The sequence below is a fragment of the Corythoichthys intestinalis genome, chromosome 22, assembly GCF_030265065.1.
Source record: "Corythoichthys intestinalis isolate RoL2023-P3 chromosome 22, ASM3026506v1, whole genome shotgun sequence".
NCBI lineage: Eukaryota > Metazoa > Chordata > Actinopteri > Syngnathiformes > Syngnathidae > Corythoichthys > Corythoichthys intestinalis.
Genome location: NC_080416.1, coordinates 17,201,171 through 17,218,027, shown reverse-complemented (window position 1 = coordinate 17,218,027; position 16,857 = coordinate 17,201,171). Strand labels below are relative to the sequence as shown.

The 16,857-nt window shown below is 37.5% G+C and overlaps 1 protein-coding gene and 1 long non-coding RNA gene across 9 annotated transcripts in view; one reads left to right on the top strand and one right to left on the bottom strand.

The window, feature by feature from the left end:
• Positions 1 to 16,857, top strand: part of LOC130910989 (CMP-N-acetylneuraminate-beta-galactosamide-alpha-2,3-sialyltransferase 1-like) — a 40,816-nt gene that overhangs the window by 14,288 nt on the left and 9,671 nt on the right. The window contains exons 1-2 of one of the 8 annotated variants that reach the window (XM_057828682.1): positions 12,626 to 12,657; positions 12,766 to 13,121. The exons of 2 other annotated variants lie outside the window; for them this stretch is intronic. The gene's annotated coding sequence lies outside the window, so the exon portion shown is untranslated. 5 more of the 8 variants (XM_057828689.1, XM_057828684.1, XM_057828687.1 and 2 more) reach the window with 5 other exon arrangements.
• Positions 6,676 to 13,084, bottom strand: LOC130910990 (uncharacterized). Its single transcript, XR_009061945.1, has 4 exons — positions 12,997 to 13,084; positions 12,672 to 12,895; positions 12,329 to 12,367; positions 6,676 to 7,475 (listed from the first exon to the last, which is right to left on the bottom strand). It is a non-coding gene; the product is annotated as an uncharacterized LOC130910990 (long non-coding RNA).

Sequence of the window (16,857 nt, the reverse complement as noted above, 5' to 3'; positions counted from 1 at the left end):
ACGACAGTGACTCTGACGTGGACCTTACGACAATGTTGGAGTTCGTCAGGGAACGCGTGTTTGCGTACTGCTGAGCTCCCAAGTGAAGAGTGGTCAAGGTGGAAATATTTATTTTTTGTGAATAAATGTGCATAAGTGGACGCTTCTCCCCTTTTTGGTACTTTTATACACGTATCCTAGCTACCACATGTTACAATGTACAAGACATGGATTACACAAGGTGTGCTCTTTGGCCTGTACTGTATGTAAAGCACACAACAGCTCTGGATGCTAACGATCTACATAATTATATTTGGATAAGTTTGAAAACGCAATATGCTTACCTTGAATATCTGCTAATAAAACCGGAGTTCCAAACAGCACTCTCCCACATCACCAGTTTTGCCCAACTTTTGTCTTATCAGGTATTTGCTGCACGCATTTTCCCCTGAAGCTCGTCTTGTGAACGACCGACAGTGCTGTCCTGCTCTTCACTTCTCAGATCTGGTTCAAATAGGAAGGGTAGAACTAACGACATGTAGGGAAAGCTAACGAGTGACACGCTGGAATTTCGGCGACGGGACCGGTGACGTCACGCACTGCGACGTAACAAGAATGGCGACCTATCAAAACAAAAACATTAAGAGGGGTTTTAATATCAAATTATTATAACTCATACAAACATTTATCTTTTAAGAATTACTTGTCTTAAAAATAGAGGATCCCTTTAAGTAATTTAAAACTTGCCATTAAGTAATTTAAACTCGCCATTGACACCTTGTGGTGTATTTCAATCACTACCTTACGTCGTTAAAGACACTGTGGAAGAATGGCAGGGAACCCGTGTGACGTCACCGCTCGTCGATGTCAACAATGGTGAGCAATGGTGATTGAAATTTTTACAAATTTTATTGAAACAAAAAAATTAAGAGGGGTTTAAATTTGAAATGACTATAACTTGTACTAACATTTATCTTTTAAGAACTACAAGTCTTTCTATCTGTGGATCCCTTTAACAGAAATAATGTTCATAATGTTAATGCCATCTTGTGGATTTATTGCTATAAACAACAAATACAGTACTTATGTACAGTATGTTGAATGTATATATCAGTCTTGTGTCTTATCTTTCCATTCCAACAATAATTTACAGAAAAATATGGCACATTTTCGAGATGGTTTGAATTGCAATTAATTACGATTAATTTTAAAGCTGTGATTAACTCATTACATTTTTTAATCATTTGACAGCCCTAATATATAAATATATATATATATATATATATATATATATATATATATTTTTTTCTTTTCCAAAAAAAGCTACATACTTGTATGTGAAATCATTGCTATCATGGCTCTGTCAGGCTGCTGCTTACATTTGCGAAACAGGAAAAAGACAAATACAAAGTGAATCCAGTAGAACTTTTTATTGCATACCTGGTATGGGTGACAATATTTGAATAAACCTTTGGCTCTCAAAGGCTAAAATAGTGCTAAATTTGTTAAAATAAAACATGTATAATACTAGCCTAACAGTAAGAAAATAAAAATACTCTCATAATAATAATCTGTGAATGAACTGAATAAATTTTTTCAAACCTCCCAAATGCCAAACAGTGCAACTTTCATGAAATTATAAGTAATATTAATAATTGACCATAGTATCTCTCTATTAGCCTCCCTCTCTGGGCACCAGCAGCAAATAACTCCATCAATAGCAACGCACAAATGCAAACAGTGCGCGCGCACACCCCCCCCCCCGTCGCATGAAGTACCACACTTTCCAGTCGGCTGGCAAGCTAAGCAAGGAAAGTTAGGAGACTTTGCTGCTCCAGACGTCTGTTGAAAAGCTTATGGCCCTGCCTACTCCAGCTTTTCTAAAAAATGTTTCGTTTCTTAATTTTTTTAGTGCAGGCTAGTCGTCTCCTTAATTCATTTGCAACTTGGGACCTTAAACGATACTGCGTAAGCCATAAAAAGCAAGATTCCCACGCTTTCAAAGAAGGCAAGTGGCAAGTTACAAACAAGTCATTTCGATGATTTTTTTCGGACATCTATCTTGCTGCTTCACTCTTGTCCCACCACCCAGAGTTTGTTGCTGCGGTCCATCAAAAGCCGTTGTACTCGACGCTGAAATATTTCGAAACCGCCGACATTTTCTTCTCCATCCCCTAGTTTATTTTTCCTCCAATCTGCCCGGCACTGGTTAAGGGCAACTATTGGCCCACTTTAATTGGTCTGGAGCAGGTCGATAGCGATAGCTGCTTGGCATGCAAAGCGATGGGGAGGAAGTGTCAGGAGAAAAAAGGCTGCGTTCAGTGTTAACGGACAGGTAAATGGTATCGGCGCCCTGTTTGTTAGTGCTCGCTTATACCGATACCATCATTTCGGGCCGGATCGTACCCCCCTGCCGATACTGGTATCGGTATCGGTGTATCAGTAGTAATAACTATAATGATATTCAATAATGGGAACAATGTTGATGGTTGAGTTCATGGCTAAGTAGTAGTGCATAGGAGCATCAAGTAGTAGCGCATAGGAGCATCATTGCTTTAATCTTCTCCCCTGTTGACCATGCTGAATATTGGTTTAAATAAAAAAAATAAAAGATAAAAAATAAATCTTAAGAATCGACAGTTGAATACTGGCAGCTGAGATTTTTCTATTTCAGAAAATATGGGTAAAATATTTACTGATTCACTGTTGAAAAAAAGACTACTTCGTTGCTTTGAAACAGAAATTAAAATGTAATATTTTTTATGACAATGTTTCTAATTTAATGGTAAACTTATGATTCCGCCATTTCTTTCAACAGTAAATTTCAGGCAACCGCAGCTGCCAGCCTTTTACCGTAAATTTGACGTATTTTTCTATTGTGTACATCAACTCATATTAGTCAAATGCTTTAAGAATTGCCTCACATTTGCATCTCTTCTTCCAAGCATTTACCAGTCACTCAATTTGACTAAACAAATATTCTTTCCACCTTCTCATGTGTCAGATGCACTTCTCATGAGCTGAAAATGAACAACGACAGTCGGTCTGTGCGTCGTAAATCAGACAGAACTAATCGAATTCTCCCACTTAAATGGATGAGTCTCTGCAGTAGCCAAGCTCCCTAGAGCAAGTCATCACTCCGCAAGTTGAACGGATGTTGTGAATATGCGTTAATACTAAATAATAGAGTAATTTGGAAGGACTTGTTTACATTGTTGGGGTTAGGGATACTGCATCTTGGATATATTTTACTTTTATTCTTGTTCAAATGTGTTTGTAAAGTGTCTAAATAATACAATGATGTTTGATTGTATTGTAAAAATAAGAGTGAGGGACGCAGTGTTTTACCTGTGGGAACGCCTCAGGCACCTCCATGGCAACGGGAGTCCTTGAAATACAGATGACATTCCCTGTCAACAAAACAAAACCAATAACCTGCTGTTCACTGTACTATTGCTGTAATATATACTATATATGCACAGTATATATAATTACTGTACTGTAATTTTAATGTTTTGTTTCTGTTGAATGTGTTTTGCTTTTATTTTTTTATGTGACATTATTTCTGTCACATGCTTCCAGCGGGATTTTCTGGCTGGGCACCAAGGTGTTTGCAGCATCAACAAAACGGTATCTTAGATACTCCTGATACACAAGGTAATTCACACCTAAGGCATCACCCTAAGACACTATAACATTTTCCCTGGGCATTGAGACAAATTAATAAATAACAAGCATGCAACATGACACCTACCGTCCCATCACCTACACGTTTGTTGAAAAGATTGCCTCTACTAAATAAGAATGAGGATGGAGTCCCAAGTAGGAGTAACTGAAAAGTAGTGCTCCCATACATTTAAAAATCATCTCAAGGCAAACTACCTATAGTCACTAGTAAATGAATAAAAAATTATTTAAAGGTCAGTTTGCACTCAATTCTTTTTCCACTTCCATGTATTAGATAGGTCAAAATGAAATTTGTCATCCATGAGATTTGATTTCAATTGCTTTTGTGAGACAAATTTCTCCACAAACAAAAAAAAAAATTACAAATCGTAGAACTTGTGATGTCATACCGCACCCTATTACGCAAGTACCTGCCTGCTCTAGCCTCCTATAAACCCACTTGCCACACAGGATCTTCGTATAAACACTTGCCCACTTGAAGAGTTTAAATAAAAAAAATAAAAAAAAAATCATAATGGAATAAATGTAAAATAGCTTTGGTCTTATATTTTGGATTTATTTAGTTCTCTCCACAAAAGTTTCTCATATGAAACAATGTATTACAAGGTCAGGCAACGAAGCTGATGGACCCAAGTACAAAGTGCAAAGTATAGATAACATAATAAAAGAAAATGATCTATACAGAACCCACCCATGTCAAGAAACAAAAGCACACAGTACAACCATATGTTATGTGTAGGTGTCGCTGGTAAGGCAAGGACAGGAAAACACAAATGAAATTTAGGAAGCTTAACATTGTAACTTTACTTTTGTGGAACAGATTCAACTTTTTTTTTTTTTTTTTTTTTGTATGTCAATAAAAAATGGAAAAAATTCAGAAGGCATGACAAAAATTCAAAATGCAATTTTTTTCACCCGCCAAAAAGTCATTTAAGTATTCTTATTTACAGTGTTGTTAATCTTACTTTAAAAAAGTAATTAATTACAGTTACAAATTACTTCTCCCAAAAAGTAATTGAATAAGTAACATCATTGTAAAAGTAATTTGTTACTCAGCAAAGAAATTGATGTTACTTTTCATGTTCTACACTTATTACATGATGCATTCAGTAACATCCTTCACAAAAAAACATGTTTATATTAACTGATTGAATTGTTTTTTTCATTAAAAAAATACAAAAGGTAGGTCACACTTTTTACATTAAAAAAAAAAAAAAATCACCTATATAACTGTGTAACTGTATACAAACTTCAAATTTCAAATGCTGTGAGTAAAGAAAGCGTTTTTTGTTTTTTCTTTTGTACTGAACCATGACTTGTGTTTATCGTCACACCTCTAATAAATATAGATCTATTTTTCAATACGCAGGAAAGAGTCTTAATCTCCTATCTCTCCTATCTTTTCTCCAGTTGTTTTGATTAAAAAACATCACACAAGGTTCATGGATAAGTCATTCAAGAAAAGTTTAGGGAAAGTAACTATTTTTGGTCACAAAATAAACCCAAATTAGTACACCAATAAACCAATATTAACACCAACTTGGTGATGATAATGCACTCTGCAAGAAAACAGTACATTATTTTCATTTAATTTTACCCACCTGGACGCCACGAACTGTATGCTAAAAGTTGCCTGAGAGTTTAAGATGATGCTCGCCATGCTAAATGGTAATGCTAATTAAAACGCGAATGCTATGCTAACGCTCTGAGCAACCTAGCCAATCATCATTGCGTTTGCAACGGTGTCACCACCCCCTTCTTTCCTCCCCCCTCCTGCTCTGATCTCTCCCAGGCAGCTGTGACAAAATCAGACAACTTGCGCCTCATTTAACCAAATTGTAGTAACGCTAGGGTGACCATATTTTGATTTCCAAAAAAGAGGACACTCAGCCCAGCCTTAAGATACTTGAATTTTACTCGAAGTTCACTCAAAGATTCCTATATCACTTTAATATATTTAAAGTGTGCCCCCTCACTCTGGATGGAAAAATGCATTTTGAAAAAAATATATATACAGTGGGGAGAACAAGTATTTGATACACTGCCAATGGGAAAACCCACTGTAGATACTGTAGATATATATGTAATGCAGACCCATGGAAATGTAGCCCATCAATACACATACACACAGTACGCTATGTGCCAACTAAACATTTTTATAAATTATTACTATAGCGACAATTGTCATTGACAAATTGTTATTCCCATTCAATGCTCTAGATTGCACACAAACAATAACCGAAAAAAACCTGACAAACTATACAACCAGCATGTTTCCAAACGTAGCAGTTCAAAACTACGTTTCCCATAATGCCTAGCGTGGTTTAGCTTACTGATAGTTAGCTGAGGCAAAAATCAAAAACTTTGCTATAAAAGTTTACAATCATCGGCAGCGTAACGATGCGACACCAAACAGGATTTTACAGTCAAAGCTCCGACAGAAGTCAACAGTTGCCATTATAAACGTATTTATCGTAAAAAACTTAACAACTGGGCAGGCGTTGTGGCCAAATCGTCAACACAGTAGATGGTGGTAATGCCTCATGATAGGGGTAAACTGACAACAAAAACAAGAACCACTACTCCTTCCCTCCCTTCTAGTAGGAGCCATGTCAACTGCTGCCACCCAGCGGGCGGAGGGATTCTCTTCAAATTGGTCCCGTGAAAAATCATAAAAACCGGACATTTTTATAAATTTATAAACCCGCCCGGACGACGAGGATACTACGTGAAAGTAGGACATGTCCGGCAAAAGAGGACGTTTGGTCACCCTAAGTAACGCGCTCCTTCACATCCTCAGTAACGGTGGGATGGGAAATGTAATTAGATTACTCACTACCAAAAAAAAAAAAATAACGCCATTAGAAATTACGTTATATTCTAAAGTTGTTATTAACAACACTGCTTATGTAGAGGTTCTATCACTTAGACAAGATGTAGCGGACTCAGATGCAGAATTCAGTCTTTTAATAACATAAATGGTCAGAGGCAGGTACAAACTGAGGGCGCTCCAGCAGGAGGAAATAACGGGCTATGAAACAAAAATAATACAAACGAGAAACAAGAGAGCTCTGAAATGCACTGGAGTTTACAACTACAACAAAGGGCTATGCATGAGGCACAAAATAACAAAGAGCTATGGCGGAATACTATGAACAACTTAGAATATCTTTGGCTATGGACTGGCTTGGGTAGCAACCAAAGGCTAAGACACTTTGGCACGAGACTAGAGAGCGACAAACAATTTAAGCACATGAGGAATGGGGCACAGGTGGAAACAATGGGTAATCATAATCAGTGACAGGTGAGACAGCAGGAAGGGTGAGTGGGGCTTCAAAATAAAGCATGATGAGACAAAATACCAAGACGTGACAACCCTCACCCAGGCGTGACAGGTTCAAATGAATAAATATGGTTATAAAATCTAAATTTAAATTAGCTGCATGCTACCATTGGGATTATCTCACCTAAAGCACGGATCATTTAACGCGGACATACAGATTTGGAGTCATTATATTGTACAGACCACTTGCTATTGAACAGACAGGGTGAATTGCAGAAATGTTACAAGAATGAATGGAGCGAAAAAATGACTATTATTTATATCCAGTATGCATTTACTTGTCACAATTGTGTGCATTTCCAAAGCAGAGGAACAAAGGATTGTACAAAAGGTATGAGCAGAAGTAAACGTCTGGTCACGTTGAAGCTGCCCAGCTCCATGAAGTTTCACCCAGTTTTCCACATCTCTCTTCTCAAGCCAGTCTCCACTTGTCCACTAAATCCTCTGCTAGTGAGTCCTCTTCCCCCTAATGAGTCACAAAGACAGTTTGCTCTATAATGCATCACAAAGAACAACTGAGAACACAAACATGTCAAAAAGAACAACTGAGAACAAAAACATGACAGTTGTCCTTCCAAACAATTCTTAAGAATCAAATGTGACCACTCATCATTTTCAAGAATATCACCCAACAGCTTTACATGTTGTAGATATCCACACAAAGAGGCCAGTCGGTGCCACTCAACTGCCTTAGGATGCTGAAAATTGATATTCGGTCATTAAACTCGCCTCTTGGTTTTTGCTCATAATAATATGTAGATTTTAGGAAAACAGCAAATTGCGCTGGAAAATTGAAAAAGACTGAGTACTAGTAGCTACATTGTGAGAGAAGCTGAAACATACATTCAGATTGTGGGTGCACCATGGGGCCATCATTAAAAAAAAATAAAGGACAAACTAAATGCAGACAAATAATTAGACATGTTCGATACTCCTTTTTTCCCCGGACAGATATCAGGATAAGTATAAAGTATTAACTGATAGTGGTAGTAAGTCCCAATACCACTGGTGCATTAACTTTCAATCTAAAGAATGACAGATCAATACAAAGTTGTGTCAAATTGATTATGTAGCACCAACTACTTGATAGAAGAATTTATCATTAATTTTGCCTTTAATACCTTGCTGGCAAGGGTGTAGGTTTGCATAGGGACGGTACGGACATAACACTACCAACATTTCAGGATGCTCAAAATGTCCCCACCTACTTTTAAGCAAACTTATGTGCATTATACAGTATAATATGTTCAGGTATACAGGTAATTTAGATCGTAATGTACCGTATTTTTCGGACTATAAGTCGCACCTGAGCATAAGTCGCACCAGCCATAAAATGCCCAACCAAGAGGAAGGAAACTTACAGTGGGGCAAATAAGTATTTAGTTAACCACCAATTGTGCAAGTTCTCCTACTTGAAAAGATTGGAGAGGCCTGTAATTGTCAACATGGGTAAACCTCAACCATGAAAGACAGAATGTGGGGAAAAAAAAAAAAAACAGAAAATCACATTGTTTGATTTTTAAAGAATCTATTTCCAAATTACAGTGGAAAATAAGTATTTGGCCACCTACAAACAAGCAAGATTTATGACTGTCAAAGAGGTCTAACTTCTTCTAACGAGGTCTAACGAGGCTCCACTCGTTACCTGTATTAATGGCACCTGTTTTAACTCATTATCGGTATAAAAGACACCTGTCCACAATCTCAGTCAGTCAGTCACACCCCAAACTCCACTACGGCCAAGACCAAAGAGCTGTCGAAGGACACCAGAGACAAAATTGTAAACCTGCACCAGGCTGGGAAGAATGAATCTGCAATAGGTAAAACGCTCGGTGTAAAGAAATCAACCGTGGGAGCAATTGTTAGAAAATGGAAGACATACAAGACCACTGATAATCTCCCTTGATCTGGGGCTCCATGCAAGATCACACCTCGTGGAGTCAAAATGATAACAAGAACGGTGAGCAAAAATCCCACAACCACACGGGGGACCTAGTAAATGACATAGAGAGCTGGGACCACAGTAACAAAGGCTACTATCAGTAACACAATGCGCCGCCAGGGACTCAAATCCTACACTGCCAGACGTGTCCCCCTGCTGAAGCCAGTACACGTCCAGGCCCGTCTGCGGTTCGCTAGAGAGCATTTGGATGATCCAGAAGAGGACTGAGAGAATGTGGTATGGTCAGATGAAACCAAAATAGAACTTTTTGGTAGAAACACAGGTTCTCGTGTTTGGAGGAGAAAGAATACTGAATTGCATCCAAAGAACACCATGCCCACTGTGAAGCATGGGGGTGGAAATATCATGCTTTGGGGCTGTTTTCTGCAAAGGGACTAGGACGACTGATCTGTGTAAAGGAAAGAATGAATGCGGCCATGTAGATTTTGAGTGAAAATCTCCTTCCATCAGCAAGGGCATTGCTGATGAGACATGACTGGGTCTTTCAGCATGACAATGATCCTAAACACACAGCCAGGGCAACAAGGGGAGTTGCTCCGTAAGAAGCATTTCAAGGTCCTGGAGCGGCCTAGCCAGTCTCCAGGTCTCAACCCCATAGAAAATCTGTGGAGTGAGTTGAAAGTCTGTGTTGCCCAACGACAGCCCCAAAACATCACTGCTCTAGAGGAGATCTGCATGGAGGAATGGGCGAAAATTCCAGCCGCAGTATATGAAAAGCTTGTGAAGAGTTACAGAAAATGTTTGGCCTCCGTTATTGCCAACAAAGAGTACATAACAAAGTATTGAGATGATTTTGGTATTGACCAAATACTTATTTTCCACCATGATTTGCAAATAAATTCTTTAAAAATCAAACAATGTGATTTTCTGTTTTTTTTCCACATTCTGTCTCAACATGCTGAATAAATGTACAGTATGATAATGTTACATGATGCATGAACAACGAAACCAGGACGCTTCGGCTAGGTCCTGGCTATACAAGCTATGCAAGCTAAACTCCCAAATGATGATGCAGGACGTCAGTATAATTTGCTGACTTTATTTTGGCCGTTGTTATGGCACCATCATTTGAAGAGTGAAAGTAAAAATAGAAATAATACAAAATAATTTCGTCCTCGATACCAAACAGATTCGCATCAACGTAAAAACATGATAATTAGCTGCTATTACAGCAATGACACATACGGTTAGCACGCGTTCGCTAGCATTAGCACATCATTCAAACAACCACACAACTGGCTCTAAGTGTCCGATCGTGGGTGGAAAACACACAACAACAACAGAAAAGATGATACACACAGATGTTGCCTGTGTAGAGATATTTTACAAGAATAAACAATGAACGTAGGTTCGCATCCGTGTTTTCTCTCTCTCATTCGCCCAGTCGCTTAGGCGCTACGTAGCTGTCCGTCTTCTGGCGAGTGCGCCCCACTCGGGCGTGAAAGCGCCACTAACTAATAGCATGCATTTCAATATAAAAAAGTGAATAATACCCTTTTCCCACTGGCCAAAAAAACCATGTCAACCCACTAACAATCAGCTTTTGGTGGCAGTGGGAAAGGTGCAGCGACCCGCCTCGACCTGTGTCAATCAACCCGCAATAACCCGTCAATAACCTTAACCCCGGGTCAACAGTCAACACCCTAATCTACGTGGTGACGTAGGCTCTTATGTGATGCGTTATAACAACGTGCCAGTCGCCTCCCATTTAACACGTCCCACAACCGTAGTTACGTCGATGCTCATAACAAAGCTAGTAGAAGAAAAATTCACATCGCCTACGTTGCCTCAACACAAGCTGAGTGTTGATCCTTTGCTGCATTTCGATCATTTTGAGGGCAGTAAAAAGCATGAAAACAGAGAACACAAACGGAAAGGAGGCTTCCATGTTGCTCTGCATTGTTTACTTCCTTGAACTGAATGAATTTGGTCGCACTTGTCGACGCGCATTTTAGCGTGGTGACGTCACGTAACCTTACGCACAGCTGAGGAGGGGTGGGGGGTTAGACGGGTGGAAAAAATAAAGACACGGCTTTTTTTTTGTCAATGGGAAAGTTTACAAATGCCAATTGCTAGTGGGTTGCATCGGCTTGGAAAAAAACATGCGTTGACCCACTAGTTTCAGTACATACAATTGAACACACATTGCCAAAGGCAGAACGCGAACGTGGCCATAGCTATTAAGAGTTTTTCAGATAACTATAGCATAAAGAACATGCTAACAAGTTTACCAAACCATCAGTGTCACTCCAAAACACCAAAATAACATGTAAAATGATATAATAATGTGTTAATAATTTCCACATAAGTCGCTCCTGAGTATAAGTCGCACCCCCAGCCAAACTGTGGAAAAAAAACTGCGACTTATAGTCTGAAAAATACAGTAAGTAATTTAGCTGACGACTTGCATTTATTTAAAATGTATTAATTTATTTTCTCCACTATTTATTAAAAAAAAAAAAAAAAAAGATGCCTATGCAGACATTTTTTCAAATAATCATACATTAATCACAATCGAGGAAAAAGGTTTTTATTTTTCAACACGTTTGGCTGTACTTGTGGACAAGTACAGTGGAGCAGTAGTGTTTTACCTGAAGGAATTGACTCCATTTTTTTTTTTTTTTGTTTTTTTTTTTGTGATACGCTAAGAAGTTTTTTCAGTTATATTTATTTTCATTATTTTCATTTTAATCATTATTTTCACATTGTTAACTGGTTTTAAGACAAATGTTTAGTTTTTGCATTCCTGGATAGCCAAGAGATTTTTAACAAGTTTGTATTTATTGTGTATGTTATTATAATTTGTTATGTTCAAATATTGCAATTTAAATTTGCTTTAATAAAATAAAATTAATGACTGGATTTTATTTCATTTTAACTTAATTCTGGAAGTTTTCAATACGTTTCTTTAGTAGTAGAAAACAAAGGTTTCAATTGAACGGTGTACCACATGAGCCAATACATGTTAAAGTTAATATAAATCAATACAGATTTATTTTTGCATTGCTTATTTAGTCTATCAAATAATTAGGTTCATATTCATGAAAAATGTAGCCCTGACCCGCATTGACCTAATCAGTTTGGTCCTATTCCCGTCCCCAGCAAAAAATGTACATGCAGGTTCTGCTGTTATATCGTCCCTACCAATATTGAGACCATACTCGCTGGTTTTGGCAGCCTCCATTAGTAATTAAAAAATAAATCATTAGAGAAAAAATACACAACCATAGGACCAACAGAAATTGGGAATGTACTAGTACATCAGAAAAGTAGTTGTTTTGCATTTTGCATGCAATAAATTCTGATTTCAATCCTCAGCATCAACACGACTTTGGGAAGAAAAAAAACATACTTACTTTTCATGTCTTTTGATGGTGAAAGCAAATGTACCACACCTGCGCAAAGAAATAAAAAGCTTACTGCACTATAAAAGCAATAAAAATATTGCTAGTGCTTCTTTTCTACTGTAAAATTGATTTGGCAAAAACAAAACATGGCACGTTTAAAGTAATAATACGTTTCCCTCTGTGCTTTACTGGCATACCTAGAAGGTGACTATTTGCATGGACTATTTGAACAGTCACATGCAGGGTACAAATTCCAAAACGACTTCTAACCAGATAATACTGGAGTCCATTGCATGTTAAGATAATGGACATTTAATGGGTTTGACATTTGTAGTAAGGTAAGATGACTTACTTTGAATATTTCCGTGTGCTGTTTAAAATGGAGCCTTAAATTTGCATTGCCATTTGCTCCTTTTGAACTAGTTCATCTTCTGTGCCTATTTTAGCCTTTTACACCTCAAATTAGGGATTTCCTTATGCCAGCTGTCGCTTTACAAATGAAACCTGATGCCGCCATGGTTCCTAAGCCTCTATTGGTTTTGTGATGTCTTCTTAAATCTGGAGTTGGAGTTTCATCTAATGAGCAGAGAAAAGTTTCATACAAAGGGATAAGGAACCGATAAAGTTCCATTGGTTATGTAAGGAAAGGTAGTAAATTATTAGGTACATTTTCCCACCTTGACAAAAGCCACCACCTTCCTGATCCTCCCCTTCAAGCCAGCTACCCGTTCTACCTGATCCTATTCCTCCCTGCTATAGTTATCACTGACCAAGCCGATTCAAACTCGTATCGCTTCAGCAGGTAAGCGCATGATTTTAAATAAGTATTGTACTGTACGTCTATCTATCTATCTAAATATTTTTTTTAATTATATAAACTAGAGAGAGGTGTCAATGGTTTATTTTAGTAAATTACATGACTATGAAAAAAATGTTTTCTTAAAAAAAAAATGTAGTCATCTGATCAAAAGACAAAATAAGTGTTTGATTTAATGATCTTTTAAACAATGTGACTTACTTTAAAGCTGACTCAACACCGGCTGGTTAATTGTTAAAATTTTAAGGTTTTTACTGTAAGCAAAACAAATATCAAATACATGTTACTATATTCATATCTAGTATCCCTTCTTGAAAATATATGTATATATAATATTTTCAATTTAATCTCATATATTTATTTTGAGATTGTATTGTGTACATAACTGAGAGGGAAATTAGAAGCTTGGCAAACTATCAGGGGTTACAATTTATGACACATCTTGAACATTGAAGCCAAAGATTAAGCTTCATGTCCTATCATAATGAGCTTGAATATTTTATAATCAACAGACTCAAAGAGTGAGCACACGAAACAGGTGGAGTTCATCACAAACAGGACAGGCACATACATCCCTTGGAGGATACAAGAGATTTCAAAATAAAATGACATCACACCCCCGTAGGAGAAAAGTACGTCTTATAACAGACATAATTAATAAAATAATATTCAACTCTACATACTGTATTAAAGATTGAAACTGCAATACAAGCCATTAAAAAATATTAGTAATAAATATTTTTGTAATTCCCATATACTATAAATAATTAATTAATAAATAACTGATCAACAATATGAATAATTTAGACCATCCTGGATTTATAAATAAATTTCATTTCCATAATAAACTGTTCCATGATTATTATTATTTTTTGTTGATATGATTACAGTTTGGAAATCGTGTGAATATGGTCATATTCTCCCAGAGATAGGAGCAAGCAATAAGGGCTCTTTTCACAATGTTTGGTATTTAGCAAACTACCAAAATAATAGCAGATGTCTTTTCTAGATAAGCTTCTATCGTCTTTAACCCTTTAACACCCAATATGTCGGCGGCGACTCTTTTACGCATATCATCTTTGAAGCTTCGTCATGCTGTAATTACGTCACTCACGTGCCACTGGTTAGGCTCATTTGAAAGTGTGGAAGTTGAGGTCCACGCTCGTTTTTACTTGAAGTCAATCGACCAAGTAAAACGGGAGATAATGGGATTTCAGTTTGATAGATTTTTTTGCCCTCATAAATAAGCATTAAAACGCTGCATGGATCATGTGTTTATGTCCATATTTCCATCATTTCTCTTCCTTTTTCAAAACCGAAAGCCCCACAAAAGACTACATATCCCAGGAGCCATTATGAGGTCACGAAAGATGGACATAATATGAACATTTGTAATTAATTGCCAAGCGAGGTGCCACCAAGGAGAGTGAGCAAGGGCCGGTTGGATTGAATGAGCGGCTTTGAAATGTGCAAAATGAATCGCAAACTAAATATAGCGCCATATAATGCCTTATTTCATCAACTCAAGGAAGAGGATAGACCAGATTTGTTGTTGTTTTCTTCGGATGAGTCGGCGAGTTGGGAAAAGTGACAGGCTGACAGCACAAACGGCGGAAGAGTGGGCTGTGGGACGTAGTGTATGACGTAGCCCTTTGTCTTGTTCAAGGGCGAACTAAGTGGGATGGATGAAAAAATTGAACTGAAGTAGTTTATTGTCAATAACTTTGAAAAGACTTTTTTAAATTATATATTTGATATACCTAACCTCAGAAAGCTATCCTCCAAACCCTTTTTGCGTTAGATGATATACAGTATATATTTATATATGTATATGTATGTGTATGTGTAATATATATATATATATTTTATATGGCGGAAAACAAAGACAAGGCTGAAAAAGCAGTTTCTGCTCTTGCACTCCTATTTAAAATAAAGTGCTATATTTTAAGCCAAAAGAACTGTTGTGTTTGATGGAACAATATGTCTACATGCTGCCATAGGCAAGGCAAGGCAAGGCAAATTTATTTATATAGCACAATTCAACACAAGGCAATTCAAAGTGCTTTACATCACATGAAGACCATAAAAATCACATTTAAATCAACACAACATAAAAACCAAGACAAATGATCGCATTTAATCACAGAATAAAAATAAACAAATAAAAATAAAACAAAAATAAAAATAAAGCAAAAACTACTACTACTAATAATCATTGAAATCAGCAATGGAGATTAGCACAAGAGGAATAGAAGGCAGGTAGGTTGAAATATATAGACAGTTATGGATATGCAGTGCCAAACAAAAGCGTTTTTAGCCCTGATTTAAAGGAGCTAACAGTTTGAGCATACTTCAGACGTTCGGGTAACTTGTTCCAGAGGTGAGGAGCATAATAACTAAATGCTGCCTCACCCTGCTTGGTTCTTGTTCTTGGAACATGCAGAAGACCCGTTCCAGACAACCTTAGGGGTCTAGATGTCTCATAGGAATCTAACAAGTCAAGCATGTATTTTGGTCCAAGGCCATTAAGTGTTTTGTAGACGAGCAGTAGTATTTTATAGTCTATCCTTTGACTCACTGGAAGCCAGTGTAGCGATTTCAAAACCGGTGCAATGTGGTCCAGCTTCCTTGTATTTGTGAGGACTCTGGCTGCAGCATTCTGTACTAGCTGCAGCTTCCTGACTGATTTTTTATCAAGACCTGTAAATATACCGTTGCAGTAGTCCAATCTGCTGAAAATGAATGCATGCATAAGTTTTTCCATGTCTTGTTGAGTCAGAAGCCCCTTAATTCTGGTTATATTTTTAGGTGGTAATAAGCGGATTTAGTGACGGACTTTAGATGGCTATCAAATTTTAGGTCTGAGTCAATAATTACGCCAAGGTTTCTGACTTGATTTGTAGCTCTAAGTGACATTGTGCTAAGTTGGCTGCTTATCTTTGACCTTTCCTTTTTTGGCCCAAAAATGATCACCTCTGTCTTCTCCACATTTAACTGGAGAAAATTCTGGCACCTCCATTCATTGATTTGACGAATGCATTTACTCAGGGAGACTAAGGGACTATAATCATGTGGGGACACAGAAATGTACAGTTGTGTGTCATCTGCATAGGCGTGATAGGAGATGTCATACTGTTCCATTATCTGAGCTAACGGAAGCATATAGATGTTAAATAAGAGTGGTCCAAGAATTGACCCTTGAGGGACTCCACACGTGAATTTGGTTCGTTCTGACTGATAGTTTCCAATTGACACAAAGAAATCTCTATCATGTAAATAGGATGTGAACCACTGAAGAATAGTGTCAGTAAGCCCTACCCACTGTCCCAATCTGCTGAGTAGTATGTTGTGATCAACCATGTCAAATGCGGCGCTGAGATCCAATAGTAGCAGAACAGATGATTTGCCTGCATCGGTATTCCGACGAATATCATTTAGGACTTTGATAAGCGCGGTCTCGGTGCTGTGTTGTGGCCGAAATCCAGACTGAAATGAGTTAAAAAGATTGTTTTGCATCATAAAAGTCTGGATCTGTTCAAACACAACCCTTTCGATAATTTTCCCCAGGAATGTCAGATTTGATATTGGCCTGTAATTACTAATGGTTGAGGCATCCAGATTAGGTTTTTTTAGGAAAGGTTTTATTACTGCAGTTTTTAAAGTCTGAGGAAACTCTCCTGTTTGGAGGGAAGTATTTATAATCTGAAGTATGTCTGGGGCT